This window comes from Oncorhynchus tshawytscha, linkage group LG33, assembly GCF_018296145.1.
Source record: "Oncorhynchus tshawytscha isolate Ot180627B linkage group LG33, Otsh_v2.0, whole genome shotgun sequence".
NCBI lineage: Eukaryota > Metazoa > Chordata > Actinopteri > Salmoniformes > Salmonidae > Oncorhynchus > Oncorhynchus tshawytscha.
Genome location: NC_056461.1, coordinates 46256962 through 46263457, shown reverse-complemented (window position 1 = coordinate 46263457; position 6496 = coordinate 46256962). Strand labels below are relative to the sequence as shown.

Genomic DNA, 6496 nt, shown 5'->3' with positions numbered 1-6496 from the left:
CGAGAGGACTGCGTGATAAACCTTCTGGAGAACGCTGCACTTCCTAGGAGTCACGTGTATCCATTGTCCCAGGAGGAGACGGTAGCGATGGAAACATATGTTGCTGAATCGCTGGGACAGGGGTACATTCAGAAGGATGGAGGTCTGCGTCCGTGCATTGATTATAGAGGTCTAAATTCCATCACAGTGGGGTTTAGTTACCCACTACCTCTCATCGCTACGGCGGTGGAATCATTTCATGGGGCGCGCTTCTTCATTATGAGTACCGTGTCATGCCATATGGGTTGAAGAATGCTCCAGCCATCTTCCAATCCTTCGTAGATGAGATTCTCCGAGACCTGCTCGGGCAGGGAGTGGTAGTGTACATCGATTACATCTTGATCTATTCTGCCACACGCGCGGCGCATGTGTCTCTGGTGCGTAAGGTACTTGGGCGACTGCTGGAGCACGACCTGTATTGCAAGACGGAGAAATGTGAGTTTTTCAAACAGTCCGTTTCCTTCCTGGGGTATCGTATTACCACCTCCGGGGTGGTGATGGAGGATGACCGCGTTACAGCGGTGCGTAATTGGCCGACTCCGACCACAGGGAAAGAAGTGCAGCGGTTTTTAGGGTTTGCCAATTACTACCGGAGGTTTATCCGGGGTTTTGGTCAGGTGGCTGCTCCCATCACCTCACTGCTGAAGGGAGGACCGGTACGCTTGCGTTGGTCAGCAGAGGCGGACAGAGCTTTCAGTCATTTGAAAGAGCTGTTCACCAATGCGCCCGTGTTGGCGCATCCGGACCCCTCTTTAGTGTTCATAGTGGAGGTGGATGCGTCCGAGGCGGGGGTCGGGGCCGTGCTGTCCCAGTGCTCGGGCGTGCCACCCAAGCCCCGCCCGTGTGCTTTCTTTTCGAGCAAGCTCAGTTCAGCGGAGCGAAACTATGACGTGGGGGACCGGGAGTTGTTAGCTGTAGTCAAGGCTCTGAAGGTGTGGAGACATTGGCTTGAGGGGGCGAAACACCCTTTTCTCATCTGGACTGACCATCGTAATCTCGAGAATATCCGGGCAGCGAGGAGACTAAATCCACGTCAGGCTAGATGGGCCATGTTTTTTTACCAGGTTTCGGTTTACCATCTCATACCGGCCAGGCTCCCAAAATACCAAAGCTGACGCGCTGTCCCGCCTCTATGATACCGTTGAGCCAACTCCCATCATTTCACCGTCATGTCTCGTGGCACCGGTGGTATGGGAGGTGGACACGGAGATAGAGGAGGCCTCACGGTTAGAGCCGGCCCCCCCAACTGTCCAGTGGGGACTCAGTATGTGCCGAGGGGGGTCCGGGATAAGCTGATCCGGTGGGCTCATATCCTCCCCTCCTCGGGTCATCCTGGCATCGAGAGGACAGTGCGGAGTCTAAGAGGGAGATACTGGTGGCCCACGCTGGCTAAAGATGTGAGATTTTATGTCTCCTCCTGCTCAGTGTGTGCTCAGAGCAAGGCTCCTCGGCACCTGCCTAGAGGGAAGTTACAACCCCTCCCCGTTCCACAACGGCCGTGGACACACTTATCGGTGGACTTTCTTACCGACCTTCCCCCGTCCCAGGGAAGTACTACGATCCTGGTCGTTGTTGGTCGGTTTTCTAAGTCCTGTCGTCTCATCCCGTTGCCCGGTCTCCCTACGGCCCTGCAGACTGCGGAGGCCTTGTTTACCCATGTCTTCCGGCACTATGGGGTGCCTGAGGACATCGTTTCTGATCGGGGTCCCCAATTCACGTCCAGAGTGTGGAGGGCGTTTATGGAGAGACTGGGGGTCTCGGTCAGCTTAACCTCAGGTTTTCACCCCGAGAGTAATGGGCAGGTGGAGCGCGTAAACCAGGATGTGGGCAGGTTTCTGCGGTCCTATTGCCGGGACCGGCCTGGTGAGTGGGCAAGGTATGTTCCTTGGGCTGAACTCGCCCAGAACTCCCTACGCCACTCCTCAACTAACTTGTCTCCTTTTGAGTGTGTGTTAGGTTACCAGCCGGTCCTGGCCCCATGGCATCAGAGCCAGACCGAGGCTCCTGCGGTGGAGGAATGGGTACAGTGCTCCAAGGACACCTGGAAATCCGTTCAGGATTCACTAAGGTTAGCGGGAGAACGGCAGAAGAGGAGCGCTGACCAGCACCGCAGTGAGGCCCCCGTGTTTGCACCGGGGGACAGGGTCTGGCTCTCGACCCGAAACCTGCCCCTCCGCCTACCCTGTCGGAAGCTGGGGCCGCAGTGTGTGGGGCCGTTCAAAGTCCTGAGGAGAATAAACGAGGTGTGTTACAGGTTACAACTTCCTAGGTATTACCGTATTAACCCCTCGTTTCATGTGTCTCTCCTCAGGCCGGTGGTGGCTGGTCCCCTGCAAGAAGGTGAGGTGCCTGAGGTCCCTCCGCCCCCTCTGGACATCGAGGGGTCCCCGGCATACACGGTTCGGGGCATTCTGGATTCGAGACGCCGGGTGGGGGGCCTACAGTACCTCGTGGACTGGGAGGGGTACGGTCCGGAGGAGAGATGCTGGGTTCCGGTGGGGGACATTTTGGACCCTTCTCTCCTGAGAGAAGGGTGGAGACACCGCCTCCACCCGGATCGCCCCGGCACCTCGTCCTCCGGGTCGTCCTCGAGGCCGGTGGCGGCACGCTACGGGGGCCACGCGTCAGGGGGGGGGTACTGTCACGACTTCCGCCGAAGTTGGCTCCCCTGCCTGTTCAGGCGGTGCTCGGCGGTCGTCGTCACCGTCCTACTAGCCGCTACCGATCCCTTTTTCGTTTGTCTGTTGGTTTTGTCTTATTAGTTTCACCTGTGTGTATTTTAGTTTAATTTGCGTCCTTATATATAGTAGGTTGTCCCGCCCTTGTTTTGTGCGGGATTGTTTTTGTTACTCTGTTGTATGGTGGTTTTCGTGTGGTTATTCTCCGGACTATTTTGGTCCTGTGTTTGGGCTGGTCAATTGTATGCGCCCTGTGTGTTGGCGTGACCGTTTTTGTGCGCCAGAGAATAAATTGACAATCTACTGAACCCTGCTCTCTGTGCCTGATTCCACCCACCACTCCTAGTAAATTGTGACAATAAATGTACATATAGATGCATAGACCTATAGAAAATTGACCTATAGATGTATAGATGCATAGACCTGTAGATAAATGTACCTATAGATGTATAGATGCATAGACCTGTAGATAAATGTACCTATAGATGTATAGATGCATAGACCTATAGATAAATGGATACATGTGTACATCATATAGATGCATAGACCTATAGAAAATTGACCTATAGATGTATAGATGCATAGACCTGTAGATAAATGTACCTATATATGTATAGATGCATAGACCTGTAGATAAATGTACCTATAGATGTATAGATGCATAGACCTATAGATAAATATACCTATAGATGTATAGATGCATAGACCTGTAGATAAATATACCTATAGATGTATAGATGCATAGACCTGTAGATAAATGTACCTATATATGTATAGATGCATAGACCTGTAGATAAATATACCTATAGATGTATAGATGCATAGACCTGTAGATAAATATACCTATAGGTGTATAGATGCATAGACCTGTAGATAAATATACCTATAGGTGTATAGATGCATAGACCTGTAGATAAATATACCTATAGGTGTATAGATGCATAGACCTGTAGATAAATATACCTATAGGTGTATAGATGCATAGACCTGTAGATAAATATACCTATAGATGTATAGATGCATAGACCTGTAGATAAATATACCTATAGGTGTATAGATGCATAGACCTGTAGATAAATATACCTATAGGTGTATAGATGCATAGACCTGTAGATAAATGGATACATGTGTACATCATTATTTCCTCCCAGCCTTGTGATAATTTTTTATTTTTTTTGAGTACTCAAACAATCAAAGCAGTTCAAATGCCCATCCCTACTCACCGCTGTGTGTGTGTGTGTGTGTGTGTGTGTGTGTGTGTGTGTGTGTGTGTGTGTGTGTGTGTGTGTGTGTGTGTGTGTGTGTGTGTGTGTGTGTGTGTGCGTGTGCGTGTGTGTGTGCTGGCAATTACAACTTGCTGTGTTTAAACCATCAACTCACAGACAGATCACCTGAACCCAGCTAGAACCAACACATGTGGTTCACATTACAACATGACTCGGTTTACAGCCGGGTGCTTCGCACGCCTAGCTTCTCTTAGAGAAACCGATCCGTCACCGAGCCCAAGCCGGTCTTCTCTCTCTCTCTCTCTCTCTGCAGAGACTGGAGACCGGGCCCGTGAAGTTAGAGCAGCCGGTATAACGTAACATGGTAGCGGTAGCCTACGTTAATAACAGCTAACGGACAAAGAGCAGATTTTTATTCTTAGGCAGAGAGAAGGAGATCTGTGGATAGCGTTTCACTGCAGATAGGCGACCCACAGTGAGGGTTAGACAAAAATAGGTGGTTTGGTGCTTTAATAGGTTCTTCCATCCTGCTGTCATGTAACTCTACACAGACAGGCTCCAATGAAAATACCTCAGTAGCTTGTCCTGATGGGGAAACATCGCTCCTGTCAATCAATGTCTGTTACATTAAATCTTCCCTGCTCAGGAGGAGTGTGCATTTCAGAAAGAGCCTACTTTCAATCATTTCAATTACGCAATGAATCTAGCTAAGATTTGCATTATGAAAAAATGCCCCATATCTCAAAGCCTAATGCTAAATTTGTCAGTACATTTATTAAACGTTTGTTTGCCTGGTAGGTTTGGTTATGAAGAGATCGATAATCATGAGGGTATGCTGCTGGCTGAACAATCTTCACAGCAGCAGGTCTCTCTCTCCCAATCTCTCTCTCCCTCTCTCTCTCTCTCCCAATCTCTCTCTCCCAATCTCTCTCTCCCCTCTCTCTCTCTCTCGGCTGACGGACTCCATTGTCAAGCCGTCTGCACTCTGCAGCCGAGACAGAGGCTCCTTATCCCCACTACAGAGTACCGTATGTTCCCCCAGCTATTGGATGCAGTGATATGTAATCCATACCAGATACCAGAATGATATTGAGAACACACAAACAGGTCGGCCACATATAGCTAACGCGTCCCAATTCATCCTCATTCACACAAATGACAGTACAATTGCCGCTGCTCGGCGTGGAGACGCGCGCGCGCACACACACACACACACACACACACACACACACACAGAGAGAGAGAGAGACAGAGAGAGAGAGAGAGAGAAAGAAAAAATTGAATTGAGAGAGACAGAGAGAGAGAGACGCAGAGAGAAAAGGTGACTTACATGCATCTGAACCCGCTGAAGCTTTGCTGTTCTGGCCGTGCGCTCCGGTCCCGTTATATCCCGGTATTCCTTTATCCAAAACCAGATCAGTATGCAGCACACTGCTCGCCTATTCCCCTGACGACCCAAACACACAGACACACAATCCACAGAAAAAAAATCAAAAATAAGCCTAAAACTGCTGCTCTCTGCTTTCTCCGCTCTACATAATATCCACCATGGAGAAAGAAACGAAATATTTCCGTTTTCAGTGATTAGGCGATATCCCTTTAGCGCTGCGGATTAGGTTACACCCCCAGAAAGCGATAGCATTCCGTTCTTCTTCTCCAGTGGCAGGTGAGGTGAGCTGGTTTTCTCAGTCAGAATATGGTTCCCCTCCTCTCTTCGGTTCAGTCTGTTAGTTTAGTGGTGAGAACAACGCTTCTGTACCCCGCAGTCGGCTCTTCTCTCTCTCTTTGCTCTTTCTCTCAATTCAATTTCATTTGAATTATATTTAAGGGCTTTATTGGCATGGGGAACGTATGTTTCCCTCTCTCTATCTATCTCTAACGGTATCTCTCTTGCTCTCTCAGCATCCAATAGAACAGAGCTCGCACGCTCAGAGGACACCGCAGTAGTGGCACCTCCGAATGAAACCGTACACCGACACCAGGCTCAAATCCCTCCCTCTCTCCTCTCGTCTCCCTCTCCTCCTCCTTTTTCCTCCAATTTGGGTTTGCTAATTTATTCGACACGTGGGGAGCTGCACAAAAGGGGGAGCGAAGGAAAAGAGAGTCGAGCAGAGCTGAGAAAGGAAAGAGTGAGAAAATATTGGGGTTTGGTGCCCCCCAGCTCCGCTGAACGGAAGTGGGTTTCCGTTTAAATTCAGACAAAGGAGCGCGTGCCTTTCCCTGAGTTGCATCCGAGTCAGCTGATCGTTATGTTAATAATGAACTACCATTGGAACTGTCATAGGATTGATTAGCTGGCTCTCAGAGCCATAGATATAGCCATGGATATAGGACCCCATTAATTACAACATGAGACCATAAACCAAAACATGAGATGCTTTACCCATCAAACATCATTATAACGCAACCTGTTCACATCAAACATCATTATAACGCAACCTGTTCACATCAAACATCATTATAACGCAACCTGTTCACATCAAACATCATTATAACGCAACCTGTTCACATCACACATCGTGGAAACTAAGAAATGTCCTTGTTTTTTAAATA

General features: G+C 49.2%; 1 protein-coding gene across 1 annotated transcript in view; it reads right to left on the bottom strand.

The window, feature by feature from the left end:
• LOC112230721 (protocadherin-16) overlaps window positions 1-6114 on the bottom strand; it is a 280642-nt gene extending 274528 nt beyond the window's left edge. Inside the window, 1 exon segment of the mRNA XM_042311192.1 lies at window positions 5274-6114. The gene's annotated coding sequence lies outside the window, so the exon portion shown is untranslated.
• Between the last annotated feature and the right edge of the window lie 382 nt (window positions 6115-6496).